Here is a 26507-nt window from a genome sequence, read left to right as displayed (position 1 = left end):
ATATTTGACTTAATTTTTTTTTAAATCCCTGGCAAATGGGGTAGGTGGGCATCCAGCCTCAAACACACAGGCCAGATGGCAGCAGATCTTCAGGGGAAAATGACACCTTTCTTGTGCCACCATCTCCACAGAGTACGCACACGGAGGTGTGTGTTGTGTTAGGCGTGGCTCCGTGGGCGGCACTCTTGCCAATGCATCAGAAGGTTGTGGGTTCAAGTCCCATTCAATAGACTTCAACACATGATCTAGGCTGACACTCCAGTGCAGTGCTAAGGGAGTATGATAGCAAAATACTGCGGATGCTGGAAATCCGAAATAACAACAGAAAATGCTGGAAAAACTCAGCAGGCCCGGCAACATCCGTGGAGAGAAAATAGAGTCAACGTTTCAGGTCGAAACCCTTCGTCAGGACTGAAAAAACACAGGAAATGAAACAGATTAAAAGGCCAGTTTGGAGGCTGGGAAATGGGGATGAGAGAACAAAAGAGAAGTGAAGAGACATTAAGAGGTATTCAAAACCAGACGAGATGGTGATAGGACTAGTGGAGACAAAAGACGGCTCTAGATTAGGTGTGAAATGTGCTGGCAGAATGGGAGACAGCTGCCATGTGGGAGAGAAAAAAAAGGGGGAAGGGCACAAACCAAAGGTGTGGATAAAAAATATATATAAAAATATAATAGGGGCCGAGGTTATGATCTGAAAATGTTGAACTCGATATTGAGTCCGGAAGGCTGTAAAGTGCCTAATCGGAAGATGAGGTGCTGTTCCTCGAGCTTACGCTGGGTTTCCGTGGAACAATGCAAGAGCCCGAGTACAGTGAGGTCTGAGTGGGAATGGGGCGGTGAATTAAAATGACAGGCGACCAGAAGCTCGGGGTCACCCTTACGGACTGAATGGAGGTGTTCCGCAAAGCGGTCACCCAATCTGCGTTTGGTCTCCCCAATGTAGAGGAGACCGCATCGTGAGCAGCGAATACAGTATACTAGATTGCAAGAAGTACAAGTAAATCGCTGTTTCACCTGGAAGGGGTGTTTGGGTCCCTGGACAGTGGGAAGGGGCGAGGTATATGGGCAGGTGTTGCACTGTCGGAAGTGCCATCTTTTGGATGACATGTTAAACAGAAGCCCTCTCTGCCCTCTCAGGTGGATGTAAAATTATAAATTATAAATAGTAATAACAATAAAAATGCACTATTTCGAAGAAGAGCAGGGGAGAATATCCTGGCCAATATTTTTTCCTCAACTAACATCACTTAAACAGATGCGCTAAATCCCAAACTTGCGCTCTGTCAAGGTACGCCTTGACAGGTCATCCACTCCGCCTTGGAAAAAACCATTGCTGCCGCAGAGTTGGGCTATTTGCCCACCAACTGCCCAGCAATTACAGACGTTTTTCTTACGGTTCGTGAAAGCAGGCGTAGGAGCCTGTTTCACTCTTAAAAGATCTGCAGTTGAAAAATCGCCACTTTGCATTTCCCCGATACCAAGACAAACACAGGATAGCAATCTTAGCAATCAATTTTGATTGGAAATGCACTGCAAAATGATTAGTCCGCAGCCCGTTTCTGGTTCACAGCATTTACAATGCGTATTAAGCTCCCTCTTACGTGTTTTCTTAACAATGCTACAAAGCAATTTTAGGAAAAAAAGACACGGAGAAAATATCTGTCACTTGCACTAAAAAAAGGTTCATGAATATTGGTGGAGAAAACGTGGCAAACAGACTACTCGCTTAATAGGGACTGACTGCTGAGCTGTTTGAATTGATTTCATGGATATACAGAGGAAAATAATCTTATTCACCCTGTGAGGTTTCTGTGTGATGAATGAAGCTTTTTGTGATGTTGTTTGACGTTAGAACAAGAATCCAGCAGACAGACGGTTTTAGGCTGATTTATTAATAGCAGATGTATATTGTGTACGTTTGGATGGAGGAAACTTGTTTCGTCGGTCGAGTTTCATTTGAATTACTTGGAAAGTTGAATAAGGAAGTTAAATAAAGTGAACGGCTATCAGATTTCAGTGACCGATTCTGTCCCTTCAACTCAATAATGAACAACATAACAAACAATACTGTATAATGCATTTATAACAAGGAAAATAGATTTATCTATACCAGTCTAAATGAGGTCTGATTAATATATTTTAATCCTGAAAATTAACATTGAATATATGGCTGGGAATCCCTTTCTGAAGTTCAACAACATTACTTGTAGGAGATATAAAACATTGTTAGACCTTTACTGAGTATCAAAACAAAAAGTTTTGAGAGGGGATGAGAGGGGATCATTGAAATGTATAAAATTCTGACAGGGCTAGACAGACTGGATGCAGGGAGGATGTTTCCCCTGGCTGGGGGGTCTAGAACGAGGGGTCACAGTCTCAGGATACGGGGTAGGACATTTAGGACTGAGATGAGCAGAAATGCCTTCACTCAGAGGGTAGTGAACCTGTGGAATTCTCTCCCACAGAAGGCTATGGAGACCAAGTCACTGAATATATTTAAGATAGATTTCTAGACACAAAAGGCACCAAGGGGTATGGGGAGAGAGCGGGAATATGGTATTGAGATAGAGGATCAGCCATGATCATATTGAATGGCGGAGCAGGCTCGAAGGGCCAAATGGCCTACTCCTGCTCCTATTTTTCTGTGTTTCTAAGTTGTATACATAGGGACTAATAAATTGTGAGTTTGGATGAAAAAAATAAAACAAAATGCTGATATATGAAATAAGTCCAAGTACCAGTTTAATTAAAAGCGTTTAGAAGTTTTTAGAAGGTTATAAAAGTTTTTAAAATGTAATTTCAATGGAAGAGCCTGAGAGAAGTTTCTGTGGGTGTGTCTGAGTTTTGACAGCTTTTGTGGGCGTGTCTTTCCTTACGGATAGGCTGTACGCTGCGGTCCTGGTCTTCGTGATGTCATACGCTGCGCACAACGCCGCAGCGCTGAAGAGGAAGTCTCTGCTCCGGTCCTCACTCAAGGTAAGTACATATTCCTTTCGCAGGTCGGCAGCATACTCCGGAGCTACGCCACCGACTGCAATTTTTGGCCCATCACCCGCTCATTTATCACCTTGCTGTTTGTGGGATCTTGCTGTGCACAAATTGGCTGCCACATTTCCCTACATTACAACAGTGACCACTCTTCAAAAGCACTTCATTGGCTGAAAAGCGCTTTGGGAGGTCCTGAGGTTGTGAAAGGTGCTGTAGAAATGCAAGTTCCTTTTTTTAATTATTCATTCGGAATTCGATCACTTAAACTAAAGCTTAATTTCCGTTGAATGCAAGTACAGTCTGACATGAATCTTGCCATTCATGTGGAAATGACTTATGAAATAATACTGGGCGGCCTGCTGGTGGCACTGTCCAGGGAGAGTATAAATACTCGGGCATGGGTCCAGCTTGCTCAGGACATTCTTTTACAGGAACTAGTGAAGGACACAACTAGATCTCCATGTTGTAAAACAGTTGATTAAAGCTTTGTTTAACGCTTAGACCAAGTGCCTAGTAGTTTTCTTACGTCATAGTCCCCACCGCTTAAACCGCCCTCGTTTAAATTGGGCAAATAGCGCTAAGTCGCCACTTACAGCATGTTAATTGCGCCAGCTGTTTGGGGCCGAAGCAGGTGTTCAGTGAGCAGTCTGAGTGAATCACTTGTCAACCCGAGCGTGCAGATCAAGCACGGCTAATCCAACCAGCTCTTCACAACAGACAATTTTTATCTTTGATATTTGTTTGTCACTTGCCAACCCTGCCCAGCTTCAGCGGGGTTCAAGTTCCTCTGCTGCGGCTGTGGCTGCCTCTGCTGTTCTTATGCAATCACCGTTACAGCCAACAAGCAACACCGGTTAAATCAGAGTGAGCCTTTTCTATGCGGAGTGCCAATCTCAGCACGCGCGCAGGCTCGCTTGAAGTTTTGTCCGTTTCGAGGTTTAATTAACATCAGAACTTTCTGATCATGTAAATCGCATTAGCACCAGCTATAAGCAGTGGTGACTGTAACAGAGAGTTTCTCATCTTCAAAATAACCCATGGGCCTTGTGGCCCGGGGGAGCATAGGCATCTATTGAGAATGAAATTGGAATTAAATCCCTTAATCTCATCCAGAACGGAGTTCCATCTGCTGAGAACATGTCAGCTAACCACATCAATGAATGGTTAGATGACCAACTCAGTCGGCTCAGGGTCTTTGATTGGCTGGATACTTGAAGGCAGAAATTGCCTTATCACCTCCTCAGGACAGCTCATAGTGCTTCATAGTGAATCACTTCTAATCATTGTGGAAGGGTAGTCACTGTTACTATGTCAGCAAGCCATTTGCATCCAGAATGGTCACATAAATAGCAAATGAAATGAAAGACTAGTTGATCTGTTTTTGGTTAAGGCAGGGTTGCTGGCCAGGGCAACTCCCAGCTCTCATCACAGAATCATAGAAATTTACAGCACAGAAAGAGGTAATTCGACCCACCGTGTCTGTGTCGGCTGAAAAAGAGCTATCCAGCCTAATCCCACTTCCCAGCTCTTGGTCCGTAGGTTACGGCACTTCAAGTGCATATCCAAGTACTTTTTAAATGGGATGAGGGTTTCTGCCTCTCCCACCCTTTCAGGCAGTGAGTTCCAGACCCCCCACCACTCTCTGGGTGACAAAAGTTCTCCTCAACTCCCCTCTAATTCTTCTGCCAATTACTTTAAATCTATGCCCCCTAGTTATTGACCTCTCTGCTTGGGGAAATAGGTCCTTCCTATCCACTCTATCTAGGCCCCTCATAATTTTATACACCTCGATTAAATCTCCCCTCAGTCTCTGTCTCAAAGAAAACAACCACAGCCTATCCAATCTTTCCTCATAGCTAAAATTCTCCAGTCCTGGAAACATCCTCGTAAATCTCCTCTGTAGTGCAATCACATCTTTCCTGTAATGTGGTGACTAGGATTGTACACAGTACTCTAGCAGTATCTCATATGCCTTCTTAACCACCTTATCTACTTAAAATGCTGCCATTCAATCTGTTATATCCACCTGAGGGACCTCAGTTTAATGCCTCGTCCAACAATGCAGCAGGCCCTCAGCACTGCACTGAGGTGTCGTCCCGGCTCGTGGGATCGAAAAGCTGTAGGAGCTGCAACCTGGGGGAAATGGTGGGATGTGCATGCTCAGGACCTCTGGCTAACCTCACTGAAGTTCACAGGGTCAGGGCAAGGTCCCTTATTTCGAACAAGAGCAGGGGAGGTTCTCCCTTGATGTTGTGGCCAATATCTAACCCTCAACCAACGTCACTGAAACAGATTATCTGGTCATTATCTCATTGCATCTTGCTGTGCGCAAATAGGCTGCTGCGTTTCCTACGCTAAAACCGGTGACTACACATCAAAAGTACTTCATTGGCTGTAAAGGGCTTTGGATGTCCTGAGGTTGTGAAAGATGCTATATTAATGCAAGTCTTTATTTATCATGCCAATGGGTGGGTGCCCACACCCCTAGAGGTGCATCTAGGGTGCTCGCCTTACCAGTCTGAGGGTGGGGTGGGGGGGGGAGGGTTTTGTTGCTGAAATCCTCCCACCCACCCCAGAAACATCTGATAAATGCCTCCATCACCACCCTTTATAAGGAGGCTGGAAAATCCTAAAAGCATTGTGGATCCAGCCTTAATGGCCACTGATGATCTGCCGACTGACTGAGAAAGTGGCCACAAGCGGGAGCCCTGACTAATGTTTCCCCCCTACTATCCCAAGTGTCAATTATCCTCCCCCATTTTAATGGGTATTATTTGACCTTCCTATCCATGGGCTGTGCTGTCGCCACCCCTCCCCAATTATACACGGCGGTGGAACCTTCAGCTTCCTGCTGAGCTATGAAAGGTCCAACTAGACAATAGGCAACAGCTTTGCACGTCAAATAAATCCCTCTGTGTTTTCCATCGTGCTCTTGGCGATTTGTCGGAGCCTGGGTGGTAACCTGGCAAAGGCGATCGCCCGCCCGTTGTAGAACCTGCCCGATCTGCGTTACACCGACATCAACGTCCGGCGGAGGCGGGGGTCCCCAATGGAGGGCTCTCTACGCGGGAGTCCTCCCTTTATCTATTGGGGACTTGGCCTGGAGGGTGTTGCATGGACAGTCCGTGCAACAAGGTTTTAAGTAGGTTCACGGGCTCCCAGGCCGCCTGCCTTTTCTGCGGCTTGGAGGAGTCCGTGTTCCACATATATACAGAATGTGAGAGATTGCAGCCCCTGTTTCACTATTTGAAGGGGCTGCTCCTCGATTTTTGGCTGCACTTCAGTCCCACGCTCCTGATCTTTGGTCACCCGGTGCAGTGGGGTGCGAGCAGGTCGGAGGACCTCCTCGTAGGACTGCTCCTGGGCCTGGCCAAAGTGGCCATTAACTGGTCCAGGCAGCAGGCGGTCGAGGGGGTCGTTCGGCCCGACTGCCTGTCCCTCTTCCGCGGCCACTTTCGCGCTCGGGTGGCCCTGGAGATGGAGCACGTGGTGTCCGCCGGCACGCTTGACGCCTTCCGCGACCGGTGGGCGCCGTGGGGACTGGAGTGCCTCATCACCCCCGGCCAATCAAATCTTAATTTAAGTTGTTAAGTTTCCTTTAATGTTTTATTCGTTACAGTTTATTTGTTTTAGTGCACCCAATCAAAAGAGTACACTGACATCAACTTTGGCTGTGAAGCGCTTCGGGACGTCCCAAGGTCGCAAAAGGCGCCATATGAAACTCACGTTCTCTCTATTTCATCCTGTGGGAAGGAGACATCGGCTGGAGAGGATGAACAGCTTTCACTCGCAAGGTTCCCTCGACTGCAAAGAGTCGCAGACGGAACTCATGTGGGCATCGGGCTGGTCATATCAACCCAATGGCCTTCATGAGCAGAAAGAGTTTATACTCAATTGATGTCCAGGTGGTACTTATCAACATGTACATCGGTGGCCATTATCCAGAAAGCGGGGGTACTTATTATTCCATGTACTGAGAATAAAATCAAGAATTAATTGTGAATGTTTGTTTATGCAAATTGACCCTAATTAATATGTATGGCTGTATTTACATGCGTTAAAAGGCTGCTTCATTATTCGAGAATGATAATGTACAAAGTTAAGGGTACTGTACTTTTCCATTTTCAATTATGCCATTATAATTTTCTGCCTTAACATTACAGCATAGCCATTAATTAAGCTATTCTCCTTTTGCCTTGCGCAAGATTACTTCAGTTCAAATTTAAAGCTTTATTAAAATTACATGCTATTATCTACACGGCTCATGAAATGTAGGTATTAATCAAATTGACCGAGAGTTACCCTGGAAACCACAGACTGCCTAATTTTCATAGTTAATCTCAAAATGTGATGATGTACATTCTTGGTGCCCAGTTTGATCTGAGTTGGTTTTCAAACGCTCTATCTGTCAGCCGTGGCTCAGCGGGTAGCACTCTCGCTCTCTGAGTCAGAAAGGCGTGGGTTCAAGTCCCGCTCCAGAGACTTGAGGATGTAATCCAGGCTGACACTCCACTGCAGCCCTGCCGGAGTGTTACACTGTCAGAGGTGCCATTTGTCAGATGAGACATTAAACCAAGGTCCCGTCTGCCCTGTCAGGTTGGATGTAAAAGATCCCATAGTACGATTTGAAGAAGTGCAGGGGAGTTCTCCCCAGTATCCTAGGCCAATATTTATCCCATCAACCAACATCACTAAAACAGGTTATCTGGTCATTATCACATTGCTGTTTGTGGGACCTTGCTGGGCGCATATTGGCTGTTGCATTTCCTACATTACAACAGTGATGTCCTGAGATCGTGAAAGGTGCTATATAAATGCAAGTCTTTCTTTCTACCCATAACTAAGACCACCTATTTCCTGCCTCTGAGTGTCTTGTGTTCGGGAGTATGCCCAGACTGCTCAACAGCTAATATTGCCCTCTTGTAATCTGAACTGGATATCGAGTCTTTCACACCTGTCCTCACGTGTGCTTCTCCAGTCTTTCAATAGACGTGCTGCCAAACACTTCAGTGAGATGAGGCCAGATATGCATTATTAAGCTGCTTTATTTTATAGAATGAGTGACAGTTAATAATCAGAACTCACTTACTTTACTTAATTTCAAACCCCTCCTGGTGAATAAGAATTTAAAAAAGCTTGCCACACTATCCCATGTAAATGGACTAATTTAACTATTTCTGGTCAGCCTTCTGATACCGGCTGGCTCTCAGGTTGAGATGAGCGAGTTTCCCTTGCTCGGCAGGATCCCCTTCCAAACCGACCTGGACTGACTGACCTTGAACTGAGCTTTTCTCTCCTTTCTATTACTTCTGACCAAAAGAAGTGGATGGGCTATCTCTCCAACTTCTTCCCCATTCAGTGATTCGCCAGTACGCTACTCCAGTGGATTATTGGCCAGGACCCCATGTTGGGCGCCAATGAATAGGTCATTCCAGTGGTAATAAGTGTGCATGTTCGTAGCAATCCTAGATAAAGATAACAAAGTTACTGTTGTCCCAGTAGTTGTGTAAAGACATCTTCAAAGCCTGGCTCGTTAACACATATGGCTGGATTCCCTCTCTTGGGTGGAGGCTTGGCAAGAGGGGACTTCCACCTGCCCCTCTGAACCTGCCCTGACCCTGCCCCATTCTCCTGGGTCAGGGGTCATTTTGGATGCCAGGAAGGCTCCCGGTAGGATTCCTGTCACCAAGAAGGAGCCGAGTAATGTCTGTCTGCAAAATCCCTGGTGGCGCTGCAGCGAGTCTGTTGCTACAGCATGCAGAGGCAGCCGTGCAGTTAAAGGACCAAATGTGCCCCAAAGATCTGCACAGGTAAGTGGGAGCCCAAAATGGAAGAGAGGAGGGCGCTACGAGACATTGTGAGCCCCCAGAGCCGTTACCACCATTTCACGGAGAGCAACGTTAATTGGGGCGGATGTTAGGAAAATCCGCCAAGACCCAAGCCCCCCCCCGACTCCCCCCACCCCCAACACCAGCCCCCACCCCCCTTGCCCCAACGCCAGCCCCCACCCCCCCTGCCCCAACACCAGCCCCCCGCCCCAACACCAGCCCCCACCCACCCTGCCACCCCACCCCCCCCACCCTCAGCTCCAACACCAGCCCCCCCTGCAGCCCCCCACCCCCAACACCAGCCCCCCCGCCCCAGCCCCAACACCAGCCCCCACCCACCCTGCCCCAATACAAGCCCCCCACCCCCGCACCCCCCACCCCCCCCCCCCAGCCCCCCCACCCCCAACACCAGCCCCCCTGCCCCTGCCCCCCCCCCCGCCCATGCCACTTCCAAGTGACAGGGAAGGGATGGAGCGGGCAGTGGTGGTCCGAGTGGAGGAGGGAAATCCAGGGTCGGGGTGGTAGGGAGCCGGTAGATCTCACCACTGGAATTTTCCCTCATTCTCTACTGCTGTCTCGGCCAATTTCAGGCGGGATCACAGAGGAGAATCCAGCCCATAAACTCCTCTTTGACACTGTGGCGGCAGCACATGGCTGTTAGGAGAATTTCAAGTCTGCGTGTATCCCCTTTAATTCAGAACACACCACTTAAATGTATCTGATTTCCAAATCCTTTCAGTGAAATAATCGTCAAAAAATCTGGAAACACAATACTGCCATTCCTATTTTTCCAATACCATCCGTCCTTGTAGACTCTCAAGGGTCACGTTGTGGACAGTGTTACCATAGTAAATGGTTTCAATGCCATTTCAATGACTTTTATCTATTCGTTTGAGCTGCATTCAAATTCATATCTCAGAGGTAAAAGGTCAATGTGCTAACCCACTGCATCCCCTTTCTTAGTGGCTTTGTGTTTGTGCTTTACATTCACAGGGTGGTTCAATGAGCTGCTTGTTCATACAGAAACGGCACTGGCACAATGACTGGATCATTTTAACTTCTTCTTCTTCTTAGGCAGTCCCTCGGAGCCGAGGATGACTTGCTTCCACATTAAAAATGAGTTCTCAGGTGACTGATTAGTCCAATGCGGGATCTACAGTCTCCGCCACAGGAGGGGCAGACGGTGGTTAAAGGGGCGGGTGGGGGGGTGCTTGGGTTGACGTGCGCTCCTTGCGCTGCCTGCGCTTGGCTTCCACTTGCTCCCGGCGAAGAGACTCGAGGTGTTCGGTGCCGTCCCGGATGCTTCTCCTCCACTTTGTGCGGTCTTGGGCCAGGGATTCCCAGGTGTCGGTGGGGATGTTACACTTTTTCAAGGAGGCTTTAAGGGTGTCCTCTGCCCACCTGGGGCTCTCTTGCCGTGCCGGAGCTCCGAGTAGAGCGCTTGTTTTGGGAGTCTCGTATTGGGCATGCGGACAATGTGACCCACCCATCGGAACTGATCGAGCATGGTCAAAGCTTCGACGCTGGGGATGTTGGCCTGAGTGAGAACACTGACGTTGGTGCGCCTATCCTGCCAATGGATTTGCAGGATCTTGCAGAGGCAGCGTTGGTGGTACCTCTCCAGTGCTTTGAGGTGCCTGCTGTACATGGTCCATGTCTCTGAGGCATACAGCAGGGCGGGTATCACTGCTGCTCTGTGGACCATGAGCTTAGTGCTGGGTTTGAGGTCCTGGTTTTCAAACACTCCCTTCCTCAGGCGACCGAAGGCTGCACTGGCACAGTGAAGGCGGTGTTGGACTTCGTCATCGATGTCTGCCCTTGTTGACAGTAGGCTCCCGAGGTATGGAAAGTGGTCCACATTGTCCAAGGCCTTGTCGTGGATTTTGATAATCGGGGGGCAGTATTGTGTGGTGGGGGCAGGTTGGTAGAGGACCTTTGTCTTACGGATGTTTAGTGTAAGGCCCATGCTCTCGTATGCTTCGGTGAAGGTGTTGATGATGGTTTGGAGTTCGACCTCCGAGTGAGCGCAGACGCAAGCTTCGTCTGCATACTGTAATTTGACGACAGAGGATGGGACGACCTCCAGTCCATCTTTTCAACACTTCCAGCGCTACTGACAAGGTCATTCGTTTTGACACCTTCACTTCCCTAAGCCAACCTTTTTTGAGCTGTTGGTCTGATAACTTAGGCTATATCAAATTTTAATTAAAAAAAAGATCTGATAGGTTGGAAACTAAGCCTTTCAGCCTAGTGCCCAAGGGAGTAGATTGTCGACTTCACCACCTGAGCAGTAATCTGTCGGAGCAGATCACCCGCTCGTTGTGGAACCCGCCAGATTTTCATTACAAAGAAATGGAAGTTACATGGCATTTACAGCACAGAAACAGGTCGTTCGGCCCCACAGGTCTGTGCTGGTGTTGATGCTCCACACGAGCCTCCTCCCACCACTCTCCATCTCACCTTATCAGCATATCATTCTATTCCTTTCTCCGTCATGTATTTATCTAGCTTCCCCTTGAATGTATCTATGCTATTCACCTCAACTATTCCTTGTGGTAGCGAGATCCACATTCTAACCACTCTCTGGATAAAGACGTTTCTCCTGAATTCCCTGTTGGATTTATTAGTGACTGTTATAAATCTCATCATTCATCAAGAAACTACTCATGAAATAACACTGGACGGCCAGCTGGTGGCGCCGTCCAAGGAGTATAAATATTCGGGCGTCAGCCCCAGCTTTCCAGGGACATTTTGTAAGACAAGGAACTAGTGAAGTACAACTAGACCTCCATGTTCTGAAACAAGTTGATTAAAGCCTTGCTTTATGCTCAAACCAAGTGTGTAGTGAGTTTTATTACATCAGTGACTATCTTATATTTATGGCCCCAAGTTCTGGTCTCCCCCTCAAGTGGCAACATCTAGTCTACCGTTCTTACTAGCAGCGATCATCAACGGAGTTTACTGGGACGGTTCTGCCAGTCTTGCATTATAGCAGAAGGCTGGAGAACCCTCAAGAGCCAGAGAACTTTCAAAAAACATAGATCAGGCATAATAGAATATGAAAGATAAAAGGAGCAAAGGCACAAAAATGGAGTTGAGGTGCAGATCACCCGCGATACAATTAAATTGTGTGTCAGCCATGGCTGAGTTGGTAGCACCCTCGCCTCTGAGTCAGAAGGTTGTGGGTTCAGAGTCCCACTCCAGGGACTTGAGCACAAAAATCTAAGTTGACACTCCAGTGCAGTACTAAGGGCATGCTGCACTGTCAGAGGTGCCGTCTTTTGAATGAGACGTCTGCTTTCTCGGGTGGACGTAAAAGATCCCATGGGATTATTTGAAGAAGAGCAGGGGAGTTATCCCTGGTGTCCTGAGCAATATTTATCCCTCAATCAACATCACTAAAATAGATGATCTGGTCATTATCATATGGTTGTTTGTGGGAGATTGCTGTGCGCAAATTGGCTGGCATGTTTACAACAGTGACAACACTCTTCAAAATTACTTAATTGGCTGTAAAGAGCTTTGGGACATCCGGTGGTCGTGGAAGGCGCTATATAAATACAACTCTTTCTTTTCTTTTAAATGGTGAAGCAGGCCCGAGGGGCTGAATGGCCTATTCCTGTTCCTAATGTTACTAGGTTACTAGAATGGCTTGCACTTATATAGCGCCCTACTGCAGCTCCCAGAAAGTGCTTCACGTACAGGGGCTGAGTCCAGCATCCCGACGAGGAGTGGCACTCTTTGGGAGCGCTAGTTCGGGAAATCACAGGGTCACAGTGCCTGGTTTTCCAACCATGAATTTAAATGGATGGAAAATCACGAGCTGTGGATCTGTAATAGCCCTACCAATGAGTGACATCTTCTCCAGGCGCATCCAACTGGAGAACCAGCCCTACAATGAATTAGATTGGCTTGGTGACTTGATGTTATTCAAGCAAGTGTGGCAACATGATGGTCCGGCCATCATGGTGTGGGGCAGAAATAAAAACAGAAAATGCTGGAGATACTCAGCAGGTCAGGCAGCATCTGTGAAGAGAGAAACAGAGTTAACGTTTCAGGTCAGATGAAAGGTCATCGACCTGAAACGTTAACTCTGTTTCTCTCTCCACAGATGCTGCCTGACCTGCTGAGTATCTCCAGCATTTTCTGTTTTTATTTCAGATTTCCAGCATCTGCAGTATTTTCTTTTTGTATATGGTGTGGGGCAGGCTTGATGGACCAGCTCACCTTTACTTGCCCGTCAATTTCATCTGTTTGTTAAAAATTTTCACACAGCAAGATCCCACAAACAGCAGGCTAATCTCTTTGGTGGTGTTGGTCAAGGGAAAAATGTGGCTGGGACAGAACGCCCTGTTCTTCATTAAAGAGTCGAATAGGAATCATCAACATGCACTTTAACAGGAAGAGCAGCAACTCACCTGAAAGCGCCACCTCTGACAATGCAGCACCCCCTCAATACAGCACCAGAGCGTCAGCCTGGATTAGGAGCTCAAACCATGAAGTGGGGCTACAACCCACCACCTTCTGTACTACCAATTCAGGCAAACTAACACTTTGTACAGCAGTGACTGGGATTGAATGGAAGATAGACAGAATAAAAATAATCGTTCATAAGCACATTTTATGGGTGTCAGCCCTGGTTCAGTGGTTAACACTCTCGCCTCTGCACCAGATATTTGTGGGTTCTAAACCCCACTCCGGAGACTTGAGCATGTAATCCAAGCTGACACTCCAGTGGAGTATTGAGGGAGTGCTGCACTGTCGGAGGTGCCGTCTTTCAGATGAGGAGTTAAACCGAAGCCTCGTCTGCTCCCTCGGGTGGATGTAAAAGGTCCCAGGGAACTATTTCGAAGAAGAGCAGGGGCGTTCTCCCTGCTGTCTTGAACAACATTTATCTCTTGACCAACATCACTAAAACGGATGATCTGGTCATTTATTTAATTGCTGTTTGTGGGACCTTGCTGTGCAGAATTTGGCTGTCGAGTTTCCTACATTACAACAACAACCACACTTCAAAAGAAAAGTTCAAGATCCTGAGGGGTCTGGATGGAGTAGATAGAGAGAAACTGTTCCCATTGGCGGTAGGGTCGAGAACCAGAGGGCACAGGTTTAAGGTGATTGGCAGAAGAGCCAAAGGCAACATGAGGAAAAACTTTTTTTTATGCAGCGCGTGGTTATGATCTGGAATGCAATGTCTGAAAGGGCGGTGGACACAGACTCAATCATGGCTTTCAAAAGGGAATTGGATAAGTACCTGAAGGAAAAAAATTTGCAGGGCTACGGGGAACGTGCGGGGGAGTGGGACTAGCTGAAGTACTCTTGCAGAGAGCCGGCACGGGCTCGACGGGCCGAATGGCCTCCTTCTGTGCTGTAACCACTCTGTGATTCTATGATTTGTTGGCTGTGAAGCACTTTGGGATGTTTGAGGCTCTGAAAGGTGAGTTTTTTCCTTTCTTTTAGTATTTTAGATATATAAATCAATATTACAATAATAATGCTTCTAAGATTATTAATATTACATGGTATTTGATTGTGTGACATTAAAAAGTGTCTGGCCCTGGGAGGACAGAATACCCTGGGGCTGCTGGTATCCTAAGGGTTAATCTGTGAGGGAGGGAGGAAATGAGTGGGAGCCAATTATGTTGCATCAAACCTTCAATTAAACAGAGTTAATGGCTCATTTGCTGGAATGCAGATTTTCTCTCAAGTAAAGTGCTCCGTGTAAATAGCGCTTGAGATAATGACTGAGTACTTAAAGTGACAAAGCGACTAATCTGTACAATTATTGCAGCATCTCTTCAAGCAGCCTGTTATCATATGCAACCCAGTGCTCCCATTCATTATTGGTTTAATTTGCTATTAATTTGTTAGTTGATAACCACCAATGCCCTAGCTTAATGCTGCACTCAAGAAGGCACGATGTTCTGAGCCCCAATTGACACCAGACAGTAAATCCACATTGTTGCTGTAGCATTTTTTATTAAAATGCGGCTCCATGATAACAACTTGTACTTACTGAACCTTTTTAATGTGGATAAATCTCCTGAGGTGCTTCACAGAGGAGAAATGAAGTAGGTGACAAGGAGGGTGAGCAGAGGTGACTGAAAGCTTGGCTTGAGAGATATGTTTTCAGAGGGCTTTTTAAAGGTGGGAGGTGGGGAAAGGCATAAAGGTTTGGTGAGGGAGTTCCAGAGAATGGGGGTGAGGTTTTGCAAAACTCTGGAAAAGAATGAAAGAAAGACTTGCATTTATATAGCGCCTTTCACGACCTCGGTGCGTCCCAAACGCTTTACATGCAACAACGTACTTTTTGACGCATAGTCACTGTTGTAATGTAGGAAACACGGCAACCAATTTGCACACAGCAAGCTCCCACAAATAGCAATGTGAGAATGACCAGAGAATCTGTTTCAGTGATGTTGATTGAGGGATAAATATTGGCCCCAGGACACCAGGGATAACTCCTCCTGCTCTTCTTCGAAATAGTACCATGGGATCATTTACCTCCGCCTGAGAGCGCAGACGGGGTCTTGGTTTAACATCTCATCTGAAAGCCGGCACCTCCGACAGTACCGCACTCCCTCCAGTACTGCACTGGAGTGTCAGCCTAGCTTTCTGCACTCGGGTCCCTGGAGTGGGACTTGAACACAAGAATGGTACCAACGAAGCCACGGCATAATCAGATGAATACACAACAAGACCGAGCACCAGGAGGCGAACCAAGGGTGGGAGAAGGATGGAGAGGTTCGGTGAGATGAGACTGTGCAGGGATTTGTGGAGGAGGAGGATTTTCAACTCCAACCATTGGGGAGCCAATGTAGGTTAATTTAGGTCAACGAGGATAGGGACGAGGGAGTGAGGCTTAATGCAAAACAGGATTCAGATGGCAGATTTTGGACAATTAGCAATTTGAAATGTTAGCTTGGCTTACTTGATACATTCACCTTTGAGTCAGATGATTGGGGTTCAAGCCCCACTCCAAAGACTTGAGTCTAAAATCCAGCCTGACACTTCAGTGCAATATTGAGGGAATGCTGCATTGTCAGAGGTGCCATTTTTCAGATAAAATGTTAGTGTGGCCCTATCTGCCAGCTCATATTGAAGAAGAGTAGATGCCTTGGCCAACATTTTTCCTTTTGCCAACAGAATTTTCTGGTCATTTTGATGTGCTGTTTGTGGGACCTTGCTGTGCTCAAATTGACTGCTGCATTAGTCTTCCAAACAACTGCACTTCAAACGTAATCCACTGGATATAAAGTACTTTGGGTGTCCTGAGGATGTGAGAAGGTGCTATGTAAATGCAAGTTCTTTCTTATGTCGAGCAGTTGGTTAAAGGTTAACATGGATGGTGTTGGAGAAGTTGCATCTAGAGATAACAAAGACGTGACTCAGGGATTCGGCAGCACTGGGGGGTAAGGTAAGGACAGAGGTGGACAATGTTGGGGATGTTGAAGTAATCAATCTTTGGTAGTGGGCAGGATATGGGATTAGAATTTCAGCTTTGGGTTAAACAGAAAGCCAGGGTTGTGAGTCTGATTTCAACCTGCAGAAGCAACCAAAAGTGGATGGAGCTAATGGCAAAGGTACAGAGTTGATGGAAAACCATAGTAGTTCAACTGTAGGAAATTTGGGCTCATTCATGGCTTTATGTCAGACGAGGGGAGGGGAGGGGGGATTTTCCTCTTTGAGATGGAGTTCCGGCAGGGCAGGAATTCTGCCCACTCCCCTGTATCCATCTCAGCCCCATTCCATCATCCTGGGTCACGTCTCATTAGGTAAGCACTCCAGGCTCCCTATTCATGGCAGGAATCTAGGCACACAATATTCAAACAGGACAGACCAGCAAATGGGAGATATAAGTTGAGTAGCCCAGTTGCTGAAGGCTTGTGGATCACATGTGCCCTGAGGGCTGCTGTTTGGACACCCCAGCTGTATAATGTCAAAATATCAATCAAATTCACGGGTGCAAATCATTGTACTGAAAGGGCAAAGCTAATCTGAAACTCAATTGGCCGAGTCTGGGCTCATCCTAGATCCTCTTGATTTTAGATTTGGTTCCATTTGCCCATGACGCATTACTTTTGACCCTGGTAGAGTTGTATAGGTTCAATAAGATCGAATCAGATTCGACAGTAACTTTTTAAACGGGAATTGAATAAATGAAGGGGAAAAATTTGCAGGGCTTTAAGGAAAGGAGAAGAGTGGGGAGTAATTGGACAGCTCGTTCAAAGAGCTGGCATAAGCACGATAAGCTGAATGGCCTCCTTCTGTGCTGCATAATTCTATGAGTGTACTGGATATTTGCAATGAGATAACCTCAACCTCTATCTGCTCTGTTGTTGACAACTGAAGATGGAGAATGGACGTTGGTTTTTGCAGAGCTTGATGTATTTTTTGCAAAATACTCATTTTCCTCTTGGCCGCTTGCTTTCAAAACCATTGTTGTTTTTATTCTAATTATAGGGAGGAATAAAGGATCAGAATGACATTGAAAATGTAACAAAGAACATGCAGTTCTAACAGCTCAATGAGTTAGTTGGATCCATTAACTCCGCCAGGCTTAAATGATTGAGGGATTGTCCAGGGAATACTAATCAGTTTTCAAAAATAATTAAAAAAGAAAAAAAAATGCAGTCTTCTCAGACTCTACAGAGATAAAACCTAGACAGGTCCTCTGTGGTCTGCAGACCCTGTGGTGCCGATACCTGTGGGCATGCTGCCGCACGCTCCTGGCTTCCATCCATTCTTCCTCCAATGTCCTCCGCATTCTCTTCCTCATAGCACAGGAATAATTGAATCACCAGAGGGATTCCATTATTTCATTATACAGAGGCCCCTTTAAATTCTCAGCAAGTTGCACAAGGCCCCTTTAAATTCTCAGCAAGTTGCACAAGGCCCCTTTAAATTCTCAGCAGGTCTCAGGAGGGAAATTGCGGGGGCCATTTTTAGAGGTGGAGTTTCAGCAGTAGGGCCCCCTTTTGCTTGCCAGCCTGCCTCTATGCTGTCCATAAAACAGGCAAGTTTTCTGAAGGAAAATCCAGGCCGATGCGTCAACCACTTAGTGTGGGACTGGAATCATGTGTAGGCCTAACCAGTTAGGCCTGGCACGTTCCTTTCCATGAAGGTTATTTGTGAACCACTTGGGTTTTTAGAACAATATGGAAGCTTTCACCGGTTATTTTCTCTGGCACCAGCCGACAAATCACTAGATTCAGCTGCACAGCTTGCCGCAGTGAGATTTGAACCCATGACCTCTGGCTTGCTAGAACGTGCATGTGTGGGGATGTTGGATGAGGACAACAATGGGTCACAACGCCGCAGACAGTCGAATAGCTTACCGACGCTCGTTGACTAGGCTCACGCATAAGGAACACCCGCCTGAGTGCGGGGTTCGATTTTTCCCTTACCCCAGCGCAAGTCAGCCCCCCTTCAGGAGAGAGGGAAAAAAAAACAATGGCCCAGAAATTTGGGTCTCCACGGGTGAGTACGCACGGGGTACTCACCCGTAGGCCCAATGGAAGTGCCGGTTTCCTGCATGCACTGCGCATGCGTGGGAAACCGGCACTTCCGTTCCCTTGAACGAAGGGGTTCAGAGGTGGAACGCGTGCGCAGGAGAGGCTGCGCGTGCGCATCGAACTTACGCTTTTTTTGCAGGTTTTCCCAGGAGGTTAAGTCTCCAGAAGTTACACATTTAAAAAGCAGGCGTAAGGCCTGCTTTTTACAAGGTAAGTGGTGAATTAATTAAAATTAAAACTTTTTTCCACAGGTTTATTATTTTTAAATACTTTAAAGCAAGGTAAGTTTATTTTTAGCCCCGTTAGAAAATAAAATTATTTTTTTCAAAAATTTAAATTATTATTTAAAATAGTTATTTCATGTAATTTATAGTTTATTTAAAAAATGTGATTTAAAAAAAAATTAATTTGAAGATTTAGTGATGTTTTGGGGCCCGTAGTATTTCTAAGTTTTGACAGCTCTTCCTGTCAAACTTATGAATGGAGCATTCCCTGCTCCGATTGGCTCCCCATGGCCCACGTGATCCCAGGGGACGCATCGAACTAACTGCGCCCCTGGGATACGCAAGCACTGTGCGCCGGCAGCTGGAGCAGGCCCAGGATCGGAATCCCACGGGGGCCCACAGCTCACCGGCCGGCGCGCTAGGTAAGTGCAGGTCGGGGGCTTGCACCCGCGGGAAGCCTCCGGCCCGAACTTCTGGGCCAATAAAACCAGATTAGAGGAAGCACCTTGCTCTGTTTCTTTGGGTCTGTTCAAATTCAGCTCGAGTAACCAAACTGCCAGAAAGGTCCAAGCTCAAAGTGATTACCCATGCAAACTTGGGGTGGGTTGGCTCTGTTACGGAATTTGATTGTCAAGCGCATCAAACAACCCATCAGAATCCTATTAGTTCCAGTCGTAAAATCATTTCTCTAAAGCAAGCAGCGTGATTTAATTTTTTTTTACATTCTTCAAAAAGAATATTAAACCCCTGAGGTTGGCTGTGACTGCAGAGCTGGCGAAGTTGCAGGATCAGTATTAGTCTTAATAAAAAATCAAATGTTGTACATATTTAGATAGTCTTCCCAGTTTAATTCAACTCACTTTTGGCCAGTTATCTAGCCTGTCTGGACTATCTCCGCTCATAACCATAGATAACCCAAGTGCATCACCGATTTTTTTCATCGCTCCACTATTGGTGGCCGTGCCTTCAGCTGCCTGGGCCCCAAGCTCTGGAATTCCCTCCCTAAACCTCTCCGCCTCTCTCTCTCCTTTTTAAGACGCTTCTTAAAACCTACCTCTATGACCAAGCTTCTGGTCACCTGTCCTAATAACTCCTTATGTGGCTCAGCGTCAAACCTTGTTTGATAACGCTCCTGTGAAGCGCCTTGGGATGTTTTTACTATGAAAGTGCTATATAAATGCAGGTTGTTAATTCTGTTAACTATCCTAAGTGCCTAGCCTAAATATTGAGTTAAGATATTTGCTGTGTAATTCTGTTTCTCAGGCTGAGTCCCATTACCAATGTACCCTGCTCTCTGCCACCCATTCGCTGTGCTGAATGATGTGCAGTGCTTCACTGAGATGTGTTAAATAGGCACAGCGCAATCCAATTTCTGGGCCCATGTGTTTCTCTCGCACTCCATTTTCCCCTCATTATTTTCCATCGCTTCTCACTGCGGCCGCCCTTTGCCATTGTCAGTTATCCTGGCCCCGCCCCCTCCCTTCCCATCAATCAATTGCCCCCATGTGACCGATCTGGCCCAATCCCCTTGTCCGGACTCTGCGCGGGTAATTTAAATTGAGGGGAGAATTGGAATGCTGCAGGGCAGAAGGTTAACTTTTCAGATTTAAATCCGTACCCCACCCTCGTGTTGGGCTGCCCCACCCCTCCCGGTTCTCGGTTGGATTTTACCACCTTTTGTGGTGATATTTCCTGGGTTTTCTCCCCTCGAGTCTGTCTGAGGCACACAGGTGCAAAGCTCCCCTTTTCTCCTGGGTTGTGCTGGCAGCAGTGCCCGGGAGAGCAACCCTCGACTCCAGGAGCCTCCTGGACAATCTGGCCACCCCACCCATCAGTTTGTGCACAGTGATGAGTATTTAAGTGTCTTGATGTCTCACTGAACAGACTGGGGCTCTTTTCTCTCGAGGTCTTTAAAATTATGAAGGGGTTTGATAGGGTAGACGTAGAGGAGATGAGGGGTGAGACCAGAACTAGGGGCCATAAATATGCTAGTCACTAAAATCCAATAGGGAATTCAGGAGAAACTTCTTTGCCTAGAGAGTGGTTAGAATGTGGAACACGCTACCACATGGAGTAGTAGAGGCGAATATCTTCGATATATTTAAGAGGAAGCTAGATAAGTACATGAGGGAGAAAGGAATATGTTAATAGGGTGAGATGACGTAGAGTGGGGTGAGGCTCTGTTGTAATGTAGGCAAATGCAGCATGTAGCAGTTGGGCCGAATGGCCTGTCTCTGTGCTGTAAATTCTACGTAATTCTATGCAACAAAATGAACTCTGTCAATGCATAAAAATGTACAGTGATTGGGCATCCTTCATAAGAGAGAATTACATTCCACCTGTAATCTCATCTATCCATCCCTCCAACCCCCACCACTGCCCCCGCTCCTGGCTCAGTGGGTAAATTCAGCAAGAAAGAAAGAAAAGAAGAAAGAGTTTGCACTAAATAACAACAGAAAATGCTGGAAAAACTCAGCAGGTCAGGCAACACCCGTGGAGAGAAATTTGAGTTGACGTTTCGGGTTGAACCCTTCTTCAAAAGGGTTTTGAAGAAGGGTTCAACCCGAAACATCAACTCAAATTTCTCTCCACAGATGTTGCCTGACCTGCTGAGTTTTTCCAGCATTTTCTGTTGTTATTTCGGATTTCCAACATCTGCAGTATTTTGCTATCGTAAAAGAGTTTGCACTGATATATCGCTTTTCGCATCCTCAGGATGTCCTAAAGCGCTTCACAGCCAAAGAAAGCAGTTTCAAAGTGTAGTCACTGTTGTAATTATTAAATCCGTGTGTTAATGGAGACACGGAATGCAGGAGTTGGTTTAACAAGTCTTTACTGAATGGAGACAATCAGTAAACTGAAACTACAGAAGGCTGCTAGCGCCTTTTTATACAGGGGTGGTCACTGCCGGTACTGCAGACTGAGACCAGTTATTCTCTTAAAGGTACACATACACAACAATTCCTCCCCTTTTAGATAAACAGTACATAACATTCATTTAACAACTAAATGATAACTAATTACAATCACAATTACGGTTGCTAGATACATTGGTTGAGGCTAAGCAATTATAAGTTCTGTCTTTGAGGAGGCTTCCTGATTCTGTCTGGATAACGCCTCTTTGGGGTATCAGGTTCTTCTGGCAAGGTTGAGTCGGGATCAATGTCGTTGTTTGGTTCATCTGCTTCCAATATCACCGATTCTGCGGTAGATGCAATTGGTACGTCGGTTTCATCGCCAGGTGTATCAGATCGTGGTGTGGAGTTGACGTTTTCCCGTGACTCTAGAATCTGGTCAGCATGGCGTCTTACAATGTTCTCTCCAATGTCCACAGTATACATGAGAGGTCCTTGCCGTGTACAAATCGTTCCTGGCTGCCATTTCTCTGTGCGGTAGTCCCGGGCCAAAACTGGTTGACCTATCTTAAAACTCCTGGTCGGTCTTTCATTCATATTCTGAAACTGCCTGTTCTCCACATCTCTTCTGATGTTCGGCTTAACCAAATCCAAGCGGCATCGTAGTCTTCGATTGAAGAACATCATGGCAGGAGTTTGGTTGGTAACCGCATGTGTCGCATTCCGGTAGGCAAACAAGAAGTTGTCCACCTTGTGTTGTAGGGGTATATCTTCATTACACATTGCCTTGATAGCCAATCCATTAGTGGCTGGATAATATGGGGCAGATGTGTAATGCTTAACACTATTGTTCTTTAAGAACCTCCGGAACTCTTCAGACACAAACTGTGGTCCATTGTCAGAGCAAATCTGTTCAGGCAGCCCATTCCTGGCGAATATGGTTCGTAAGACTGTAATAGTTTTTTCTGTGGTGGTTGAGGACATTTTTATTACCTCTGGCCACTTTGAATGTGCATCCACCGCAATTAAAAACATCGAGTCCATGAAGGGACCAGCAAAATCAATGTGCACCCTTTGCCATGGAGATGAGGGCCACTCCCATGGATGTAGAGGGGCTTGTGGTGGGGCGTTTTGGACCTTCTGGCATCCTGTACAGCTCTTGGTCATCTCTTCGATTTCTCTATCGATTCCCGGCCACCACACAAACGCTCTAGCTAAGTTCTTCATTTTTACCCCTCCCAGATGGCCCTCATGAAGCTCATTGAGCACTCTATCCTTCAATTTGGGTGGAATTACTACTCTGGATCCACACATCAAGGTTCCTCTGCACACTGACAGCTGTTCTCTTCTCAGCGAGAATGCTGGCAGCAGTGGTTCGCCATGTGCTGGCCATCCCTTCACCGTTAAATCATAGACCCGGGATAGTGTCGGGTCATTTCGTGTTTCCTTTTCTATGTTTGCATTCGTCACAGGGAGACATTCGACCATGGTCGAGTGGAATATCTCCATTGGATCCACTGCAAGTTCTTCTTCCACCGTCGGCAACGGTAGGCGTGACAATCCATCAGCATTCCCATGCTGTTTAGTTCCTTTGTACTCGATGTCATATTGGTGTGCCCCTAGGAAAAGGGACCACCTCTGTAGCCGTTGTGCTGTCATTATCGGGACGCCCTTCTGAGGGTTGAAAATGGAGACGAGAGGTTGATGATCAGTTATTAGAGTAAATTTTTGACCGTGCAGGTAGTGATTGAACATCTTCACCCCCCACACTAGGCTGAGGGCCTCTCTGTCAATCTGGGCATAGTTACGCTCGGCTGAAGTTAACGAGCGTGATGCAAAAGCTATCGGCCTCTCAGAACCATCAAGGAATTTATGTGACAGTACCGCCCCAATGCCGTAGGGAGACGCATCACACGCCAGTCTCATCGGTAGTGATGGGTTGTAGTGAGCCAATACTTCTCTTGAAGTGATTAGGTCCTTACTCGTCTGAAAGGCCCGCTTACATTCATCGCTCCATTTCCATGCTACTCCCGTTCGTAGTAGGGCGTTCAGTGGATGCAGAATTGTGGACAAATTCGGCAAAAACTTATGGTAGTAATTCACCAATCCGAGGAATGACCTCAGTTGCGACACATTTTCAGGCGCTGGAGCCTTAACTACCGCTTCAATTTTGTCAGAGGACTTATGCAACCCCTCTTCATCAATCACGTGGCCACAATACGATATCTGTTTCTTAAAAAACTCGCACTTGGGGCGATTGGCTCATAGTCCATGTTCACGTAGTCTAGTGAGCACCTGCTCTAGGTTGGCAAGGTGTTCACTGTCATCTTCACCTGTCACCAGGATGTCGTCCAAGTAACACTGAGTCCTCGGAATCCCTTGCAGGACTTGTTCCATCGCTCTTTGCCATATCGCCGGAGCTGATGCTACTCCGAATACCAGTCGATTATACTGGTAAAGACCTTTGTGAGTGTTTATCGTGAGATACATCCTAGAGGATTCTTCAACCTCCATCTGCAAATATGCTTGTGCTAGGTCAATTTTCGTAAAACGCTTCCCTCCAGATAGTGAGGCGAAGATATCTTCTATCCTTGGAAGAGGATATTGTACTGTGTGAAGGACTGGGTCCACTGTCACCTTGAAGTCCCCACAGATGCGAACCTTCCTTGGCTCCTCAGACTTATTGTTTAACGTTTTCTTCATGACAGGAACGATGGGAGTCACCCACTTGCTCCAGTCTACCTTAGATAACACGCCTGCATTCTCCAGATTCTCCAGCTCTGCTTCAACGGCTGGGCGAATTGCATATGGTACCGGTCTTGCTTTGAAAAACTTGGGAATTGCATTCTCCTCTATTTTTATCGAGGCAGTTACGCCTTTAAGAGTGCCCAGTTCTTGTTTAAATACCTCTTTGGCGTCAGCTAAGATTGTTGACAATCGTCCAGGAGTGACGTCGTCATCCTTTTTACCAGCCACCGTCAGTGCCTGAATGGAGTGCCAGTCTAAAATTATCTTTCTGATCCATTCACGTCCCAATAACGGTGGTCCACCATCTTGCAGAATGTAGAGATACAATTTCCGTATTTTCTTGCCGTTGTATTCGACAGGCACCCTTATTTTTCCTCTGGGGTATACTTTTTGCCCCGTATACGTCCTCAAGACAGTGGATGTCTCTCTCAAGGGTATGTGTGAGAATAGCCGCTCATAGTCTCGTCGATTCATGACGGTTAGAGCTGATCCTGTATCCAATTCCATTTTGACTTGGGACTCTGCTATCGTGAGGGTGACCCACATGGTTCGGTGATCCTCTTTTGCGATTACGTTGTGAAGTTTGAGACAGCTTAGTCTCTTGTTCCCGGATTCACTATCGCTCATCTGGTCTTCAGAACTACTGTCCGTCATCTTTTGTACTTTCCTGTACTGTTCCTTAGTAGCCTTTTTATTGTCGTTGGTCTTCTTCTCAGACCTGCAAACTCGTGCAATGTGTCCCATCTTTCCGCATTGCCTGCATATTTTGTCCTTGGACCAGCAGTCCTTCTGGTCATGGTTTGTTCTGCCGCAGCGATAACATTTTGCAAATCCCCGTGTCATTTCGTGGGTGCCGTATTCCTGTGGCTTTTGTTGTATTTCCGCAGCTCCCCTTGCTGCTGCTTCGTACGATACTGCCACGCTGAAAGCCTTATCTAGCGTCAGCTCTTTCTCTGAGAGTAACCTCTTCTGGGTTCCTTCACTCAGGAGTCCACAGACAAATTTGTCCCGTAAGGTATCTGCCAGTCCTGCTCTGAACTGGCAGTGCTTTGATAGCTTGCGTAGTTCCGTAAGGTAATCAGCATTGCTCTCATTTTTATGCTGATTTCTCCTGTGGAATTTAAATCTTTCTGCTATCAGCAGCGGTGTAGGATTTAGGTGTTCCTGTAGGATAGCAACAATTTCGTTAAAACTCTTTGCCTTCGGTTTGGCTGGAGTAATCAGGTCCCGCAATAGGCCGTACGTTCTTGTGCCCATTAAATTTAGCAATACCGATGCCTTTTTCTCCTCGGCTATTTCGTTTGCCTCGCAATATACCTCGACTCTTTCCACATACGTGGTCCAGTCTTCTATTGCATTATCGAAGGCAGTGATATCGCCAGTCTTTGGCATCTTGAAAATCTAAGATGGCGTCTCCCGCGCTTTTCCTTCGTCCCCGATGGATCAAAATGGCACCTCCCGCGCTTTTCCTTCTTCCCCGCCGACTTAAGATGGCGCCTCCCGTGCTTTCCCGCTGCTGCCGCTGCTGTCAATGCTGCTCTCCGCGGTATTTTTATTTTTAACCGTTCCCGTCGTGGAGCGGACCCTCTGGGACACTTCCCTCCCTCTTCTTAGGTCCGAACGCTGCCCGGCTGCGAAGCACCGGCCGCGACCTGTGTGCTCCACCCTCTCTCTCTCTCTTTGCTTCCCGACTCGCTGCCCGGCCCCGTTGTAGAGCCAACCGATCGAGCTCTAGCCCGCCACAGCCCAGGAAGGATCAGTGCACTACCTGCCACCAGCCCGATTGGCTGGGAAACCACAGACTGGAGACCAAGCCTGGCTCTCGACAGTCTCTCCTGCACTTTTCAAGTCGATGATTTGGAGGGTGGTTGCCCACGGTCGACGCCCGTTTCGCGAGTTTCTGTGGATTATTTTTTTTTTCTTTTTCTCTCTTCTGGCTTCGACCTTCAATAACGTCGTCTGAGGTGCTGCCGAGTTGCAGGTAAGTTCGTTTCTTACTCGTCGCCAGTATTAAATCCGTGTGTTAATGGAGACACGGAATGCAGGAGTTGGTTTAACAAGTCTTTACTGAATGGAGACAATCGGGAACTGAAACTACAGAAGGCTGCTAGCGCCTTTTTATACAGGGGTGGTCACTGCCGGTACTGCAGTCTGAGACCAGTTATTCTCTTAAAGGTACACATACACAACAGTAATGTAGGCAAATGCAGCAGCCAATTTGCACACAGCAAGCTCCCACAAACAGCAAAGAAAGAACTTGAATTTATATAGCACCTTTCATGACCTCAGGATGTCCTAAAAGGCTTTACAGTCAATGAAGTACTCCTTGAAGTGTAGTCACCA

At 46.8% G+C, this 26507-nt stretch overlaps 1 long non-coding RNA gene across 1 annotated transcript; it reads left to right on the top strand.

The window, feature by feature from the left end:
• Positions 1 to 2908: 2908 nt before the first annotated feature.
• LOC147102645 (uncharacterized) lies at positions 2909 to 6997 on the top strand. The gene is made up of 2 exons (XR_015073172.1): positions 2909 to 2982; positions 6628 to 6997. It is a non-coding gene; the product is annotated as an uncharacterized LOC147102645 (long non-coding RNA).
• Positions 6998 to 26507: the final 19510 nt, after the last annotated feature.

Source organism: Somniosus microcephalus, chromosome 21 (assembly GCF_052327205.1).
Source record: "Somniosus microcephalus isolate GS21.2 chromosome 21, FLI_Smic_1.0, whole genome shotgun sequence".
NCBI classification, from domain to species: domain Eukaryota; kingdom Metazoa; phylum Chordata; class Chondrichthyes; order Squaliformes; family Somniosidae; genus Somniosus; species Somniosus microcephalus.
This window is presented reverse-complemented; position numbering and strand designations above follow the sequence as displayed.